Raw genomic sequence first — 21062 nt, 5'->3', positions numbered from 1 at the left:
TTTATTTTCAATAATATTTATATTCACTTTAATTTTGAGAACAGCAATTTAAGTACAATTTATTATTTTAATAATAGGAGCATAAAATAAATAAACTAGACTGTATTGCTGGATGCTGTTGCCACCTGAAGGAAATTGGGTTAATAAGCTTGTGGCATGGTATTTCTCGTCTAAAACATAAAATATTACAAATCCAATCAGCTGTGGAGAAGATTTACTGTAGAACCAGTGTAAATGAGTACTGTAACATTTGTTGTGCATGGTCTTAATGACAAAATATTACAGATTGACAATGACACTAGCAGTATATATACATAATTACCTGATCGAGGTGCCAATTAAAATAAACACACACAAAATTGATCATCTATTTTTACCGCTAGTTTGTTAACTAAAGTCAACTAGAAATGACATACCAAGGCTGGACATTGGTCTGGTTTTATACTAGACAGTCCATTTTCTGATGGACTGTCCCCATTTAGCGTAATTATTTTTTATGTGTGCAAAGGAGTGTCCAGTGTATTCTTGATTTCCATCAATGGCCACCCTATACATACCCCTGGCCCACTGTAGCAATTCCTACATAAAGCATCATACCTTCCAGCACTTCAGTTCTTATACTTATTACGCTAGTACCCTACAGTTCTAAATTATGTACATGTACAAAGTATGCAACACTTTGTTTCTATGGTAACATAAATAAAGAATGTGAAAATCTTATATTCATAAAAGGCACCTCTTTAATGTTTGTAAGTTATACTATAAAAACAAAATGTATGCAGACAGATATACAGAAATAGCTATACCCCCTCCTCATTTTGCATTCCAGGGGGATAAAATTATGTTTTTCAACAGCTGCCACACCACATCTACAATGAAACCTCTGATGACTAAAAGCCCTCAGCAATAAATTGAATGTTTTTTTTTCCATTTTACTATTTTCACCTAAGAATGAGAGGTGATCCTGTGCTTTTTTCACACACACACAAACACATACACACACACACATGAATGGCAATATGGTTTGATTAAAACATGAATAACCAGTCACTAGTTTAAACATATTTCTACTATAATTAGATTTTATTACATCTGTGGGGTTTTTTTCTCACTCTGACATCAGACTCCTTAAAGAGTCTTGGCAGGCTACATGCTCTGATATTAAGTTTTGACTTAATGGACTTAAATCTAGTGTAAACAGAGGCCTAAGTGGAAATCAAATTGCAAATCTGACTGGTTTCTAAATCAAAAACAAAATGCCAGGGCAGTTGGCTTAGAGATTTGGGTTGGTATGATGCTTTACGACATTTAAAAGCATCTTAAAAACTATTTTTAGAAATGGAAGCCATATTGGATTGCAAATCATCATCATTTGTGCCAACCTTAAAGTTATATAACCAAGATGACTGCATTAAGATATGATTAACTTGTACTCATCTAAGAGAGAAAAGATCTTTCTTTTTCATTTTTCAGTTACAAGAGCTGATGACTGGCATCAACTGAGTATACGTGAGCACATTACTACTAGTTACATTTAAAATAGATCTTTTTGGCACTGTATTTTGCAATCTTCAGTATGTACACATTATCATAAGACCTCCTACCTTACTTATTCATTAGAAAAACTAAAGCCATGTGTCATGACAACACTTCCTCATGTACTGGATTTGTGCCCAATTGGTCTAGACCTCTCCTTTACCTTACTACTAAAACAAAACTATACTGAAGTAATATTTCAAACATGACTATTCCATGAAATGGAAATGATACATGCTTTAATTGTTGTATTTCAAAACCTCCACAAGATAATTTGTAAATCTTTTGACAATATAACTGATACAGCAAAGTTATAATGTATTCAAGTTAACTATTTTTAGAGACATGAAATAAATATCCATTGAATTCAATATAAAGGCAACAATCTCGTTATTAAGAAACAATGTATCCTTGCTCACATGGCTGGACAAAAGTAAAGTGTGATAAAGTTAGTTGAGGAAGAAAAACAACACTCAACAGATAACAAAACGGTAATTTGCCCTTTTCAAACAACAACAATATGTACTGCAATGTTTCAGGAATGATGCTGATTTATAGATGTATTCCTGGACACAGACAAAGAGACAAGCAGTATCAATCTAGAGATTAGGTTAATTAAAACTGTGCAGTACTAAAAGGGATTGAGTTATGTATTGGATGTAGAAAAATACACAAATTTACATTCAGCTGAATTTATGACACAACCTAAACACCCCAAGGCTAATATACAATGAGTCATCAAAAGCAGAATGTGTGGAAAACAGCACATGGTGTATTATGTGTGGAAAACAGCACATGGTGTATTATGTTGCTGTTTTTTAATCAGTTATTCAAGCTGCAAAATCTGACAACAATTTGAAATCATTCAAGCTTTTGAAGGGATTGATAAAAATGTTGCACGCTTGCTGATCACTCTGAAAAGACAGCACAAAGTACTCCATGTATAACTTTATAAAGTTTTAAACGGCCAACAAAGAACATTATTTAAGGCACCTATGCTGTAATACTGAAAGTCCGGATGCTTATATCGATTGTGTAAACAAATTAAATGGGACAAAAATAAAATATGATGAATTAAAAGAATGGTTAACTAAACTACCTACATACACCTTACAAAATGAGAAAATTTCTCCCAACCAAAAAGTCTATGTTACTCACGTGAATTATTAGTGGCAAGAGGACATTGTTGGCATGCTAGCATATCACACATTCAACGATGGATGCAAATACATCATGGCAGTATAGAGTTTTTCTTCAAAATTTGCATGGGCTGAAAAAGTAAAAAAGAAAAATGGGAGATGTCATACGTGATGTTTTTAAAGACATCTTCAAACGACGTAGCCTGAAAAGAATCAGTTTGATGAGGGCAGAGTGCTTTACAACGCGAAGGTCAAGGATTTGTAGGATAAAGAAAACAAAGTACTTTTCAAGATACTCAGAACAAAAAACAAACTAACTACAATATTAGCAGTTAAAAGGTTTACTAGAACTGTGAAGACTATATTGTGGAATTATATTGTTCAAAAAACGAAACCAGAAAACGGATTGGCATTTACCGTAACTAATTATGGGATATAATAGCACTTATCGCACATTAACAGACATGGCTCCAGTTGAAGTAAACCATGATTATGTAAAATGTATAGATTTAATCTATTCTGTTATTTTGACAACTAATACACACAGAACTCCAAATTCAAATTTGATGAAACAGTAGGAATTTCTAAATACAAAGAATTTTTTGCAAAAGAGTGCCTTCCTAACTTCACATAAGGAAATATTCAAAATCGGGCAAGTAAAATATGAAATGGAAAGGATATAGAGCAATAGTTATCTGTTACATAATAGACTGCGCATGCAAAAGGTTGTAATATTTTGAAAACCAAGAGACTAACAGGCAACATAATAAGTCAGATCAGCATCATTTTCGTTTAAGACCAACTAGGCATCGTAAGTCTTTTGATGAAAAAAAACCCATGCTGATATGACTATCTGTTTAGGAGTAGAATCGAGAACGAGATTTTAAACATGACTGTCATGGAGGCCATATTGGATGTCCGCGTGGCGGTTTTTCATTTAAGTCCAACTCAGGGTCATAAATATTCTTCTGGTGAAAATCCCATGTCGATGTGACTTTCCGTTCAGAAGGAGTAGCGATAACTCGATTTTCAAGATGGCCGCCAATGCTGACATACTGGATGTCCGATTGGCACCATTTTCAATTAAAACCAACTAGATATCATAAGAAGACCTTCAGAAAAGCCAAATATTCATATGACCATCTGTTCGGATAGAATAGCGTAACAAGGTTTCAAAGATGGCCTCTGTGCCAGCTTAACTGGATTTCCTTGCAGCTGCATTTTCATTTTGGAACAATTTGACTTTGGATGAATGTGTGCATGTAAAATTTCACTGTAATCGCCTAAGTAGTTAGTATTAGTCGTGAAGATCACTTTGTTTCAATTTGGTGTGTGACGCCACATCACGAATATATTGATATTCGTTACTTGATATGTTCAAATCATGAAGACGAAAATCAAGCTTTTTTCTGGTGTTATAGCTGTTTCGTTAAATCGTGAAAAGATATCCGTACATTCACATGGGTATATGTCTTTCCTCCAATATGTAGGCTACAATTGTCTAAAACGTTTTCAGTATTTCTGTAAACCTGTCATCTTTTAAATGCATGTATCTATTGTCATGTTTGTGGCATGAATCTAAAGCTATCTACAAACTAATCAGCCGTTTAACCTTTAAACTATTTCCTTGCCACCTTTCATTAACCTGTCACACTGAAATTGTGGGCATCAGCGGGAATTTTCCGGGGAGGGGGGCAGCGGAGGTGGCAAAGCCAAAATAAAAGAGATATATTTATATACTGCGCAGTGGAGTTTTAAAAAATTTAGGAGTGGGACAACTCCACACCGACCCCACACCTTCTGACGTCCATACATTAACTCCTTGCTTAATGAAATGTGATTCCTTATCAAATCAGACTTCATCATTTGGATCATTTTGTACAAGCATGTTGATAACCAGATGACCGTCATAACCAGATTTGCTCTACATGAGTTGTGAGATGTGTTTTGGGATTCGGAAATTCAAAGTACAATCTATATGGAACAATCTGACTTTGTATTTTGTATGTATTTTTATGTTAAATGATGAAGATCTCTAATTCTGTTTTTTTTTTTTTTAAAAATATTTTCCTCTCACATATATGTAATGAACTTATCGAGTTGTAACATGTTTCGTCTTCAGCTGGAAATACCATTTGTTTGCATGTTTCACTTCGCTGTAAACAGCCCAGCTATCCAACCAAGGTAATTATAATCCACCAGGAAGTAATCAGTGCTTTGTGAACTACTTACTGACCGACCTCCAACATTTGAGATTTGATTCGACATGATTTCACAAACCTGAATGTATATTATTAGTACATTGCGTACTGGTTTGACATTGGCATCATCAAAGTTCTTGGTAAGTAACGAGAACACCATGTGTACGACAAGATGACAATTTTAATGTCAAATAAAACATTCAAGTGATGATGATAGTTTCAGAATTTAACAACTGATACTTCTCTACTCTGTATCATTGCCTTCTGTGACCTGATAACTTGTCTGGTGCACTGAGAGAAAAAAAATCAGGCCTTGATTTACAACTGTATTTTTTCAAATGTGATATTTTTCGTGAAGACACCAATATGGACAAATCTTTGATGCCAAAGTAATGGTATTTACCATTCCATCAAATCCCATCAACATGCTAATGTAATGGTATTTCCCATTTCATCAAATCGTATCAACATGCTAATGTAATGGCATTTCCCATTCCATCAAATCGAATCAACATGCCAACATAATGGTATTTCCCATTCCATCAAATCGCATCAACATGCTAATGTAATGGTATTTCCCATTCCATCAAATCGCATCAACATGCTAATGTAATGGTATTTCCCATTCCATCAAATCGAATGAACATGCTAATGTAATGGTATTTCCCATTCCATCAAATCGCATCGACATGCTAATGTAATGGTATTTACCATTCCATCAAATCGAATGAACATGCTAATGTAATGGTATTTCCCATTCCATCAAATCCCATCAACATGCCAACATAATGGTATTTCCCATTCCATCAAATCGTATCAACATGCTAATGTAATGATATTTCCCATTCCATCAAATCGAATCAACATGCCAACATAATGATATTTCCCATTCCATCAAATCGAATCAACATGCTAATGTAATGGTATTTCCCATTCCATCAAATCGTATCAACATGCTAATGTAATGGTATTTCCCATTCCATCAAATCGAATCAACATGCCAACATAATGGTATTTCCCATTCCATCAAATCGCATCGACATGCTAATGTAATGGTATTTACCATTCCATCAAATCGTATCAACATGCTAATGTAATGGTATTTACCATTCCATCAAATCGCATCAACATGTTAATGTAATGGTACTTCCCATTCCATCAAATCGTATCAACATGCTAATGTAATGGTATTTCCCATTCCATCAAATCGTATCAACATGCCAACATAATGGTATTTCCCATTCCATCAAATCGTATCAACATGCGTGTGGGTGATTTGGATTTTTAACGTAGCTTGAACAATTTTTCAGTCATATCGCTATCCATCAAATCGTATTAACATGCCAACGTAATGGTATTTCCATTTCCATCAAATCGAATCAGTATGTCAACGTAATGGTATTTCCCTTTCTATCAAATTAAATAAATATGCCAACGTAACGGTATTTCTCATTCTATCAAATCTAATCAATATGTCAACGTAATGGTATTTCCCATCGCATCAAATCGAACCAGCGTCCCAACGTAACGGCATTTTCCATTCTACTCAATCGCATCAATATGCCATCGTGACGGTATTTCCCATTCTATCAAACTGAATCAACATGCCAGCTTAACGGTATTTCCCATTCTATTAAACTGAATCAACACGCCAACGTAATAGTATTTCCCATTTCATTAAATCGAATCAACATGCCAGCTGTTACGTATATTTAATTTGCATGGATTGTTTGTTTGTTTTTTAAAAATTTATTTCATTATATGCTATTGCAATGTAACATTGAATGTTGGACTTACCCTTGTCCAAAATCAAGTTTATTTTCTACTTGACCTAAATTATTGTTTTTTTTAAAATTTATTTTAATTTACTTTAGTCTGTAAACAACTAATGCATAGCTAAAATATTTGTGTGCATGGGTTTATTATCAGGATTATTTGAAAAAATAAATATGTTTATTTGGATCTGGGTCCAGGTTATTGGGATTCCCCTATAATTTACCGGGTATACCTGGCATGTCCGGTTTATATATTATAATTTTAGTAACAGACTTTCTAATAATAACTAACATTTCATTTTGTAAACATTAAGAACTTTCTAGAACATTATTTTCCATTAGGTAATTTTTTGTTTAGAAAATGTTAAGTAGAGGACTATATAATCTGATCACTGGAAAGATTATTCATTCTTAAGAACCAACAGAATCAATTTGTATTATTGTTGTTTTCAGTGTTCATCTGGGCTGGAATTTATTTAATCAAATTATTTAATTCAGTGATTATTTTCTCTGGACCGCTCCGGTGGCCTAGTGGTTAGAGCATCCACCTCGGATGCGGGAGGTCGTGGGTTTGATCCCCGGCCGAGTCATACCAAAGACTTACAAAAATGGTACTAACAGCTGCCTTGCTTGTATTAAGAGGTTATTTAGGACTGATAGGCCTGGTGTCAGGATAATGTGACTGGCTGGGACATCATACTACATGTCTGCGGCATGTTGTCCCAGTGCTAGATATCACTATAAACTGTCACACTGCAATCATCGTAGCGATATGACTGAAAAATTGTTAAAGCTACGTTAAAAATCTAAATCACACACACACGCACACACACACACACACACACACATTTTCTCTGGAAGTATGTGATGTGATGTGATTTGGATTTTTAACGTAACTTTAACAATTTTTCAGTCATATCGCTACGATGTCTGCAATGTGGCAGTTTATAGTGATGTCTAGCACTGGGGCATCATGCCGCAGACATGTAGCACGATGTCCCCACCCAGTCACATTATCCTGACACCGGGCCGACCAGTCCTAGCACTAACCTCTTAATGTGAGCGTCAAGCGAGGCAGCTGTTAGTACCATGTTTGTAAGTGTTTGGTATGACTCGACCGGTCTCTGGAAATACAGAGTGCTCTTAAAAAAAAATTAAAATTGGACAGAGACATTCACAGGGATTTATGGTGAATTCAAAACTGAAATTATATTAATGTGTTTCAACAAAAGACTGTTGACACATCAGCTTCATACAGGTCATCACACACATCAAAACTTCATCGTTGGACTTAATTTGGATTTCTACTAAAGTTTATTTAGAACATTAAATTATTAGTACTTACGTCTGTAATTCTATGATTATTTTGGGATTTAATTCGCAATACCATAAGTTCTTTTTTCACTTTGTATTCTAGGGAAATACACTATTTGTTGAATTTTACAAAGCTTGATGCGTTTCACTCTTTTCTGTTACTTATTTTAAGAGCATAGACTCGCAACACAGCGTAATGGTATTTCGCATTGGGTAGGTGGGGGTGGGGGTGTCACTCTTATTCCGTAATTCATGTTTATTTAACATTTACGGAGATTAATTCGATACAAATTTTGTGATGCTCTGTAATGTAGTGTATGCGTCAAATCAATGGCTGTATCTAACCAAAACTTTATTCTGACGCCCTATCTACGTGATTACTAAATGAAGTTAGTACAGATTCTACTGCATAAAAAAGGATCATGTTTTTATTATTTTGTTTATACAAGCTCTATTGTTTTTCCCATTAAAACAAATCAGTATATGAGCTTCCTTTAATCAATTGATACATGTCTTGGTGCATTCTTAAACATTCATTCTTGTTAAACATCCACCTGTGTTTTCTCTTGTTTCCTGTCCAAATTGTGGGACTAGAATATAAACTGTCAAACAACTGTTCATTTACCATCTATACTTGCTTATGTGACGAGTCCAACTGAAAATCTGCCGTCGCATAATGTGTCGGCAGATCTGGGTCTGTGCAGTGTGTTCGGAGTATTAAGTAGAACAAACAGCATAGTCCCTGAGCTACGGGAGATCAGGATGATTATCAATTGCAGTTTTGCTCGACTTTTAAGCTTGTACAGACGGTATACCATTCTTGGGTCTTTTTTTAAATCATAACATTCTATGTAATTAGCCTGCTCTCCATCCCGTATAAGTCATTTTAAGCCGAGCTGAACTTGTACATACTCAAAATGACGGAATTTGCGAACCATTGGTCGAGTATGGTTAACCGTTCAGCGCCGTTGAAAAAACTCAAAGAAGTTTTGACTGTTACCACCATAAAACGTACACCCATTTACGTTTCTCAAATTAATCTCTAAGCCTTTTCGTGACAATTCTTCTTACATTTTTGCTTATTCATTAGTATTAATTTTTCATGACTTAGTAACAATGGTAAAGGCACTTTCAATAATTTTCTAACACGTTTAAGAAGAGGCATGTATAAAGTCTTCATAAAGTTATCTAGGCAAATTTCAATACCTTTTACTAGTATTCAAACTTTAAATGTGTGAAGAAAAAAAGATATATTGCCATAAATTTTTAGCCAAATGCCCACTTCAGGACCTAAAGCTTATGTCCCAACGAGTAGTATATGCGGAAATAAACCACTTACCACCCACAGGAGAAAGAAGCCATGTTTCTTTTTGCAGATCTTGTTCCTACAATCCACAGGGGGCACGTGCCTCGCCCCCTCCCCTGATTGCCGTTGATAAACCATATATTTGTCTCAACAGTCTAATACTTAGCCTAATATTGCAATAATAATTATATACATATACAGGACAGTTTAAGGACTACATTCAGGGTGTATTTGTGTAAGGGGCCCCTATCTTAAGTGCCCCTGGCCCCCAAAGCCCTAATCCGGCTCTACTACTTTCTGCTATCACATGTTCTAAGGGTATGAAGTGTCCTTAAATCCCACCCCAACAAGATTGTATTGCTGGAAAACTGTATATGTCTTATCTTATACAAAAAAAAATTGCTAAATTATACATACCTTGTTCATTCGATCGGAATCACAATGGATCGATGCACAATAACCATTTTCATGCATACAACGTTATCTATTGCTATTCATGTAAGTGTTCGATATATCCAAAATGATAAGACACTGCCAATGGGTTACATATAAATTAATGCGGGTGGACGACTAAGATCATTTGTTACCTGGGCTTGTGAAGTTTGTTTTATAGCAACATGTAAATATCGATAGATATACGTACCTAAGTACCAAACACGCTTACATATACATAGTCATTGTATGGACACAGTATAACCATATCAAGTGCATACTAATATTTGGTGTAATGTTTCTATAAAAAAAGAGAAAAGATTCGTTTGAACGCCCTTGCAATATACTGTAAAATCTATACAATATTCGCATTCGTGAAAATGAGCCTAACGCGAAAAAAAACAAAACAAAAGAACACATATGGATCCCCAGAAAAAGTAAGCGCATTATAAGCTTACAATAAGTTAAGTACGACATGTTTATTCATTTGACGAATAATGCAGTACCAATTAAGTGATACACGTAGGTTCTTATTTGCTGTTTTAATTATACTGTTTTCATCGTGTAATCCTTTCTTTCTGTAACCAATCATTAGTAGTATTCGGTTCAATCTGATTGACTTGAGTAAATATTGAAGTGTATAAACCGTTCATTCATCATGGTACCATTTTAAATCGATAAGCAGATGTCAAATACAAGTCCAAACGACACTCACTAATTTCCACAATAAGTATACTGTCTACATTTTATATTAGCTCTTGAAATTCGATGGGGGAGAAGGGAAATACAATTCTGAATATGAAAAATATAAAGGTTCATCTTTAAAAATAACCGTTTTGCAAAATGTTCACTTCCTAACACATATGTTGCCTATGTGAGATTCAGTCTTTGCAGTGAAAACTGACGAGCTTGTCTCACCTCTTAAAATGAACTTATATATCTGGGTAGCTAGTGGTTTTATCGTATTGTTAAGTCAGAATTATTCTTCACCCAAACATACTTGAAAAGTATCTGAAATTCAAGGTGAGTTGGTGTGACTCTTTTTCAATAAATAAATTCCATATACTTACACTTGTGTGGATTTTTATGTACCTTAATACGCCTTTCTGCAGACGAAATGTGAAGAAAATGTCACCGGCCAAACTTTTCCAATCTCAGTTTTAAAACATTAGCCTCAATAAAACAGCTGCTTTCTAAAGCTAGATGTTAATTCTGAGCGCATACTTTCTCATTAGAGATCTGTGGTAGGCATCCTGCCTAGATATCTTCATATCTGATACAACAATGAATGCTTAAATACAACTGACGTACCGTGATGTACTCGCTGATAACACGAGTCGAACCGCAAACAACAAAGATCATGATCTGTCGTAGAATAATGTGCTTGCAGATCAGGATCTATGATGTTTATTCTTATGGTTACTCCTAACAAACTGCACAGACCCAGATCTGCCGGCGCATAATTGGCCGGCAGATCTGGGTCTGTGCAGTTTACAGTTGGATTGTCTTATTAGCGAGTATATAGGTACATGAGCATTAGCATTCTCGAAATTTTCTTTAAATAACATATAACCCCGTGTGTCAAATGTCGGAATGTTGGAAGACACTTCTATTTAGAAACTCAACGCTGTGAAAAATACTAAAACCTGGAGTGAAACCTTATGGGTTTCGCTAGCTTTAATTATTGAGCTATTCCCCCTCCTTTGATTCATATTTGCTTCTAAAGGTATAAATTTCCCATGTTTTGATGGTAATTATTCTTTTCACAAGACCCAATATTCACCCATCTGATGTCCTCTCCCTACCTCCACCCCTTTAGCGTGTCCAGGGATGTAAAACATGCCATATACGCCACTCTGCATGTCGTAAGTGGCAACTAAAGGAGGCAGGAACAACTTTTGCTCAGTGGTTGTGCGCCGGATTCATGATCAAAAGAGTACTGGTTCGAATTTTTCTATCGGATCAGCCTAGGCTAGGTACAGTGGCACGTTATAGGGCATGGTACATTATTATAATTGCCTCAGCCGTACAGCACCTTAAGTCCCTGCCTCCCTAGGGTGATGTAAATGATTGGACTGGACATTTGATGACCTACTTTCAATGGAAACGTTCATGTCTACATAAAAAAAAGAATTCCAATATATAAAAAATACAGAATAAATAGGTTAATCCAGTCAGAGGCGGCGTTAGGAGTACGCGGGGCCTAGGGCCGACCATAACCGCGCGGGGCCAGAGTATCGGTATCTCGATTGGTATGCTACTGCAAACACTAATTATGTCTAGACTAGATCAACTTTCGCGATTTGGCGCACGAATTTAGTATTTTCATTATTCATTTTTTAAAAATCCTGTTTGTGGACAACGTTTTTTTAAAATCGAAATAATAACATGACGACAATGCCTTTGACCTAATAAACTGATTATTATTGTCATTTTTCAAATAACACGAAGACACGAATTAAGAACAATAATTTGCGTGCATTACGTGCGGCCTGTATCAGCGTTTCCAATTTACCGGAGAATATAGCTTGACAAACTCATAAAGACGACCTTAGGCCTGAAGCACGGGGCCCCCTCAAGAGCGTGTCCTGGGTAGCCCCACTTGCCACCCCCAAACGCCGTTCATAAATCCAGTGTACCTGTGACACAGTGTCACGATTTTTCAATACATTTTGGCTCCAAATAGGCTCCCCAATTATATCACACTGTTCTCAATGATCCCGACCTTATACACCTTTAAGATATACTAAAGACAAAGCGCAAACTTATTTATATATTTTTAATAACGCAGATCTAGATCTGTGCAGTTTCTTAAGAGCAACCGGTAGAACAAAGAGCATAGTGTATGTTGTTTGCAGCTGGACTGGTCTTATAAGAGAGTATAGACGGTATGTTGCTTTGGTACAATGTTCCCTTAAAGTTTAGACTACCCAATCATGTGTAACGATACTGAGGCTAGGAGGGCGTTTAGCCCGCAACTGTTTGGTGGATACTTTTGTTCAACTACTGTCCTTTTTCCCTAATAACTATCTTAAAGTTAGAAAAGATTAGAAGAAAAACATACGGGTACATAGCTCTAAACAATATATACACAAAAGATCGAACTCCGTTATTAGAAATGACGGAAATAGAAATAAAAGGGATGAGAGCAGTAGTAAAGGAGACAGAACCCTTTACAAGAAATATCGAGCCAAAGTTAACAGAGATTCATATAGTGGGACTTCCATTCGAAGTGGATACAGATCAACTTGTTCTAAAAGTTGAAAAGAAATTCGGAGCGAAGGTCGTAACCCACAAGATGGCAACAATTTGGGGTTTTGCGCCGATCAAATCCGGAAACAGAATTATTTATGTGCAAAAAGAAGATGCAAAGAAAATACCCCTATTTTTCTATGTCATGGGGTTCAAACTCAGAAGTTGGTATAGAGGAGCAGAGCTAGATCGGAGATGCCACAGATGTTTTCAAACGGGGCATGAACCACGTGATTGCCCTGGCGTAGAACAAACAGCGCAAGGCACAACCAACAGGGATACGTACGCAAGTAGGGTGGCAGCTGCACCAATAAATCGTAACATGCAAGAACCCGATCCGATACTAAAACTCATAAAAGAAGTCAGAACTGAAAAAGAGCAAAATAAGGAAGTAACGGCAAGCTCACTCACGAATATAGACTTAACAGAAATAAGGGGAGAAGAACAATCGACACTGGAGTGCCAAAAAGTACTTAGCCCAAACAAATCGGGACTTTCAAAAACCCCAAACAATAAAGAGGGACTAACGTTGAGAAATAGGTATGGATGCTTATCAGAGGAAGAGGAACAGGATAACCATACTGGGAATGACTTAATAGGAATTCAACCTCTAACATCCACGCCAATACCAAAGTTGAGAATAAAAAGAAAAGCAGCCACAGGACCGGAATCACCCCAGGAGGGCGAAACAGGAAGAAATGAAGATTATACAATAGAAGAAAGGAAAAATGTGTCAGAGAGGAAGGAAACCATAACTAAAAAGAAAAGGGAGGAAACAATCGAAGAAGAAACAATGGAAACAGAAACAGAAACAGAAAATGAAACTATATTTGAACAGGAAAATGACAAAGAAACTGGAAATGATGATGATTATGAAACAGGACGTGAATACGAGAGTGAGACGGATGATACGCAAAGAAAAGTAATGGAAGACAATACGACAGAGAACAAGACTGAACAAGCAAGCAAAGGAAATACAAATTCAACAGAAGAAACCCCACCCACCCTTTTGACGGGGGTGGGGGGAGACTCTGAAGCCAGTGCGCCCGTTGAATAAAAATCAAAAAAATTATTATGAATAAAAATCAAAATAAAATCAAGTGGCAACCATAAATGCGGCAACCTGGAGGCAACCAGAAATGGAAGGAACGAACTTCCAAGTATACTCAATAAATGTAAATGGAATAAATATAGAAAAACTTGCCAAATTCAATAAAAGCCTAAATTTTGATATTCTTTTTTTTACAAGAAACCCATAATGGTTTTAAAAATGATGTGATATCTTTTTGTGAAAGTCACTTAAATGGAATTCTGTTGAAAAATGACTTTGAGGGGAATGATGTGAAAGGGGGTGTGGCAACAATAATTAAAAATAAACCAGGAATCCAATGGGAGAGAATAGAAGAGGGTAAAGATTTTAAAGGGAGACTACTACATGTCAAAATTGGGAAAATACATTTTATTAACCTCTATATGCCGTCCAACAAATATCCAAGACAGGAATTTATTAGAAATCTATCAAAATATCTAGAAAGATATACAATGGAAGACGTAATATTAGGAGGGGACTATAACTGGGTAGGGGATAATATAGATAGGGAGGGGGAACTAACAACTAATGATATAAGATTTAAGATAGAAATGGAAAACTTCATAAATAGGCATACATTTAAAGATGTATACCGACAGTTAAATATACTTAGGAAACAATATACATATGAATATAAAATAAACAAAGGGAGTAGAATAGATAAATTCTTGTGTACAAACTTTAACGAAGAAACACACAAAGAGGCTGGAATTATTGATTTTAAGATCTCTGATCACAAACTTATATACATGACAGTAAATTTTAAAGCTAAAAATAACTGGGGAAAAGGGGGCTGGAAATTTAACAATAAGTTATTGGAGGATCCCAATTTTATAAACGAAATTAAAAATGAAATAAGAAGGTTTATTGAAAGAGGAAACATGGATATTATTAGAGAATGGGATAAATTTAAATTAAAAATAAAAAGTATAGCTATTGAAACTTCAAATATCAGAAGTAAAAAACTTAAAATGGAGAAAGAGGAAATTGAACGGCAGTTAAAGAGGGAAAACACAGCAGATATGGGAAAAAAACTAAACGATAGACTAAACAAAATAATAGAAGAAAACATCAGGGGTAAAGAAATGAGAGCGGGAAAATTCACACATATATACAGAAAAGCGGAAGGACTGTATAAGCGAGAAGAGATTAGGAGGGGGGGGAGAAAAATTATGGAGACCTTGAAAATTAATGGGGAAAAAACTACTGATAAAAATAAAATACTCAAATACATTGAGGAATACTACACCCAAATATATACATCTCAAAAAATTGAAGACTACAAAATTGATGACTATCTAAAAAATATTCAGTGTGAGAGGATATCATCAGCACATAAAGACTTATGTGATGAGTTCATCTCGCAAAAAGAAATAGTGGAAAGTATTCGAAGCCTCACCAAAGGAAAATCCCCAGGTGGAGATGGACTCACCACGGACTTCTATGCGAAATTCTGTGGTGAGTTGTCGCTCATCTTAGAATGGTTGTATAATAATATTTTACTTAGAAATGATGTCATGACAGAGAGTATGAGGGAAGGGATAATAACACTACTGTATAAAGGAAAGGGGGATAGGGAAGATCTTAAAAATTGGAGGCCCATCTCCCTCCTAAATACGGACTATAAAATACTAAGCAAAATTTTAGCGAATAGGATAAAAAAGGAAATGGGGAAAATAATAAATATAAATCAAACATGTGGTCCCAAAGGCAGAGATATACAAAATAATATATTAAGTATAAAAACAATTATTGAACATATAAATGATAGTGGACAAAAAGCTGCCATGGTACTTTTTGACCAAGAAAAAGCCTTTGATAGATTAGAACACAACTATATACAAAAAGTCTTAGAGAAATTTGGCTTTGGAAACAGATTTCAAATATGGACCAAAATCCTGTACAAAAAAATAACTTCAAGAGTGCAGGTGAATGGAGCAAAGACGGGTAAATTTGATATTAAAAGATCGGTGAGGCAAGGCTGCCCACTATCTATGCTATTATATGTAATAGCGATTGAAATACTAAGCATGAGCATTAAACTAAATAAAGATATTGAAGGTATTAAAATACCGAATATAAAAGAAGAAGTGAAAATGTTACAACACACCGACGATTGTACAAACTTTATAAAGGATCATAACTCCTTTAAACACCTGATCCAAGAATTTGACAGATTTAGCAAAGCATCAGGATCACAGATTAATCACGACAAAACGGAAATACTCAAAATAGGAAACTGGAGAGGTAACCACCCAGGTTTGCCCCCACATTTAATCAAGAAAAGGGTCAAAGTTTTGGGAGTCAATTTTGGAGAAAATGAAGAGAAGGAAAACTGCAGACAAATAAGAGAAGCAATCGAACAGAATGTGAAAATTTGGGCACTAACGCCACTATGCCTAATGGAGAGAGTACAAGTAGCGAAAACATACATGTACGCCCATATTAATTATATCTTAAAATCTATAGATATTAGTAACAAAGCATTAAGCACAATAGATAATAATATAATAGACTACATTTGGGATTTTAAACTTCATTATATTAATAAAGAAACACTATATAAAGCTAAAGAAAGGGGAGGGGTAGGACTCCCCAGCCCTATACTACTTAAAGCCGGCAATATTTTAAATAGATTTAAGAGGCTAAGACTAGAACCAAAGAGTCCATGGGAAGGTATCTACATATACCGTTATGGATTCTCCATAAGAAATAGGGACGATATTTACAAAAATAATAAGTTAATAAAACAATTAGAAATTCCAAGAAAATTCAAAAACATTAAAGATTTACTAATAAAATATAGAGATAAAAAAGAACTATGGAATAAAGAGGAAACTTTAACATATAACTGGATAAGGGAGGACGTAACAAAAAATATTAAAAGCACGGCAGAAAAAGAAAATTTATACGTTAACTGGGACAGAGCATGGGGGCACTGGATGAAACTAGGCTCCCTTAAAATTCAAAGCCTCTGCTTTAAATACATGCACAATGCATGCTTGACAGGAGAGGCTGCAGTGAGACGGCGCATGGTCAGAGTACCGCCAAAATGTCCACTGTGTAAAAGAGGCCCGTTTTCTAAATTCCATGTGATAATACAATGTGAAAAAACAAAAATAAATAGGGACAAGGTAATAGCTGAAATAAACAAAACAGATAAATATAAACAACAAAGCATTTTATATCTTGATGGGAATTTTACTAAAAATACGCTGTATAAAATTACTGACTATATCGTTACAACAATGATGGCCTGTGGCCAAATAATAGTCATAGGAAAATAAACTAAAGTGAGAGGCATATGTAATGATAACTACCAACGGCAGTTACCCCAATGGGACATTACTCCTGCCTACTCTTGATAGATAATAGTAGAAAGTATACCTCTCCATTTCTACTTAAGCAAATTTATATTGAATACTAATACCTTTCTTTTACCTTTGAGAATTATAGGACAGAGACCTACACTCACATGGAGCTAGGAAGGAAGGAACAGACATGCGACATGGAAAAGTAGACATACAACACAAAAGAAACCAATCTATACTAACACCTATACTGTCACTCAACTGTATAGGAAATAAAATCTTTGGCAACCCTTTTCGGAAACATAATAAATAAATAAAGGTAGCCAAGTTCGAGAGAGTGAAGTAAAAACAATAAAGTAAATATGGAGCTCTCTCGAACACAGCTGACCTCAGCAGAATATAGATTTGCGAAGAACGACACACACATAGCACACACTAAAACAATAGCAGTTTTTTTTTCCCCCCCTAAAAATATTATTACACCGTTACTTCGCCCAAAATTCAAAATTCTTATTCTAAAAGCTTGGAAATATAAATATGTACAAAATTTAGAAGATCCATGTTATAAGGATCACAGGACAACTGGGGAAGAATTCGATATAGACGGCTGTCCCAACACGAACACAACCATAGCACGAACAAACATATAGCACATTCACACATAGCAAACACGGGACGTAGGCAACCTTTAGCCAAGGTAACAAAGATACTAGGAGAGGGACTCCGAGTCAGGTGATCGAAACCGACTCGGAAGAACAATCCTATAGAATACACTAGGAAATAAATACCCCGTCAAAAATTCATTTAAAATTTTTGATCGAAATTCTGTTTAAATTTAAAAAACAAAGCAACATATCTGGGGGACTCAGTGAAACATAAAAACACTTTTATTCTTTGGCTAGGTAGGGGGGGCATCTGTCTGGTGCCCAAAAAAAAATAAATAAACAATATATATCCAAATCTAATACAGTAAAACCCGCCAGTGCTTTGGGCTCTATACTGTTTACTGTCGAGTGCACAGTACACGAAGTATTGCACTGTAAATTCATTCAGCATGCGTTATTGTGAATCAAAATTAGAAACAGTCATCACTATACTACCTAGTCCCATCCGTTCATGGGCACCAGCACATAGTAGGACATGCCCCCAACACCACCCCGCCCGATTGCACATCTAAACATGTTTTTGACTACAACGGTAAGCTGACCACTACATGTTTTCCCTCCCCCTCCCCGAAAAAAAATTATGCGGGCGCCCTTGCCGTCACGGCACAAATTTATGTGACAAATCGTTATTGTTCTTATAGTAAGTTGAGAATCTATTTCGAAATATTAAATAGAGAGTCTAGTTCAGGCATTGTTCAAAGTTATTTTCTTTATTTTTGTATTTAAAAAAAAATATTTTTATTTTTATAACGGAGTGCACAAAGTTAACACTTGAAAATGTTTCTGTTATTGGATGGACATCGTCGTCAGTCATGGGCGACCAGTTGCTGTCCGTGCTAATGTTTTCTCATTTTATCATTAAATGATATATTGTGACCCAACATGACTTTTCACGCTCGTAAAATGAACCAGTCAACGTTTCTCTCCATAAAAAGGTAACTAAATTGTAACACTGGTTATTTAATGAGGTATTTTTGTGCATGTGTGCTCATGAAAAAAGAGGAAATCTCAGCACAGGCAGCCACGGGTGATAATGAAGCGTAGCGGATAGTCACCTGTGGTTTGGCGACGATGGAAGAGGAAATGAGCATATTTATTTGAATATATTTGGTCCAGTACCATAATATTTTCTCTGTGTGTGTGTGTGTGTGATTAGGATTTTTAATGTAGCTTAAACAATTTTTCAGTCATATCGCTACGATGTCTGCAGTCTGGCAGTGATGTATAGCACTGGGGCATCATGCCGCATGATGTCCCACCCAAACACATTATCCTGACACCAGGCCGACCAGAACTAACACCAACCTCTTAATGCTGAGCACCTAGCGAGGTAGCTGTTTGTACCATTTTTGTTAGTCTTTGGTATGACTCGGCCGGGGTTCGAACCCACGACCTCCTGCTTCTGAGGCGGACGCTCTAACCACCAGGCCACCGGAGAGGTCTCAATATTTTCAAAAGTGGCATTGCTTTTCTCTTCAAGAAAATGGTATTCAGCATCTACTTTTGTGTTGGTTTTGGTTGTTAATTTCATTTTTTATATTTATTGCACTGAGTTTTTACATATTATTTTTTTGGGGGGTAGGGGGATGAGAGGGTTCTTATCGTACATACTCTTTCTAAACCGAAATTAAAGAAGTGGTGAAGAATGGTACAGAAAATGATTCAGATAACATGGTAAGATAAGTCTCGTGTCTAATTTTCGTTCAGATTAATACGTTGTTTCTTGGTTTTTCAAGGAAACTTTCTACACTGTAATTTCCTATATCATCCCGAGAAGACCGCTCCGGTGGCCTAGTGGTTTGAGTGCCCGCCTCTGATGCAGGAGGTCGTGGGTTCGATCCCCGGCCGAGTTATATCAAAAACTTATAAAAATGGTACTATCAGCTGCCTCGCTTGTCGTTTAGCATTAAGCGGTTAGTGTTAGGACTAGTCGGCCTGGTGTCAGGATAATGTGACTGGGTAGGACATCATGCTACATGTCTGCGGCATGATGCCCCAGTGCTAGACATCAATATAAACTGCCACATTGCAGACATCATAGCGATAGGACTGAAAAACTGTTAAAACTACGTTAAAAATCCAAATCACAACAACATCACATCACATGCCGAGGAAACGGAAGCCAAGTGCCTTACTTATGGACTCAATGAAGCAGCCGACGTGAGCTGGCCAGATCGGAATATCGAATCTTACGACCCGACGTTCAACCAAATGAACAACCACGGCTTCATTTTGATTAATTTATAAATTTGACCGCTAGATGACTGTTGTACAATTGCGTAACATTACTAAACTTACTTAATTTAAAATATTTGATTAATGGTCATTTTGGGGCCCCGAATGGCCAAGTGGTCTAAAGCGCTCTCCGTTACGGATCACTGCCATCTCACCTATGTCTGCGTGGGTTCGAGTCTCGGAATCAGCCAATGTGGGTATGTGAGAAAGCTTGCCAGTAGCTTCTCGTGGGTTGGTTGTTCTTTCCGGGGTTTTCCCGGGTTCTTCCTCCATCATTAATACTGGCCGCCATGTATAGCCTATCGTGTGCTGAAAAATGGCGTTAAACCACACAACACTAACACCAAGAACATTAATGGTCATTTTAGTTGCATGGGGATTTTAATTTGTGGTTAGTTGTGGTCCATTTCTACCCAGTTTCTGTCTATACTATATATTTATTACAAATTATCCACTTATGTTTGTATGCACCTGAGGTCAGTAACTATAGTAACTTGCTGCAAAAAAAAGAAAGACTGATGTGTTTTTGTGTTGTTTTTTTTGTTTGCAGCTGACCACAGACATCCAATAGGTGATATCTTTTTGCAATAACTTCATGAGCGAATAGAACTAGCTCGGCATAAGAAAATATATAATGGCGCACCTTTTTGGAGTCGATAACTAAGAATTTTTTAAAATGATATTTCAAATAATTTTTATGTTTTCGAATTCCAAATCAGAGAAATGTTGGTTTCATGCAACTGTATGGTACAATTACAATTAAACATGGGGCCACGAGTGGTCGAGTGGTTTAAAGCGCTCACCGT

The 21062-nt window shown here is 36.0% G+C and overlaps 1 protein-coding gene across 4 annotated transcripts in view; it reads right to left on the bottom strand.

The window, feature by feature from the left end:
- The window catches only part of LOC149807183 (serine/threonine-protein kinase NIM1-like), a 69878-nt gene that overhangs the window by 20666 nt on the left and 28150 nt on the right, over positions 1-21062 (bottom strand). For 2 of the 4 annotated variants that reach the window (XM_089963250.1, XM_089963258.1), the window contains one exon: positions 2695-2806. The exons of 1 other annotated variant lie outside the window; for it this stretch is intronic. The gene's annotated coding sequence lies outside the window, so the exon portion shown is untranslated. Of the gene's footprint in view, positions 1-2694; positions 2807-9688; positions 9816-21062 lie in introns of those variants that run through there. One more of the 4 variants, XM_089963275.1, reaches the window with a different exon arrangement.

This window comes from Sinohyriopsis cumingii, chromosome 1 (genome assembly GCF_028554795.1).
Source record: "Sinohyriopsis cumingii isolate HCF-2022 chromosome 1, ASM2855479v2, whole genome shotgun sequence".
NCBI lineage: Eukaryota > Metazoa > Mollusca > Bivalvia > Unionida > Unionidae > Sinohyriopsis > Sinohyriopsis cumingii.
Note: the sequence above shows the minus strand (reverse complement) of the source record. Positions and strands in the feature narration are given on the sequence as shown.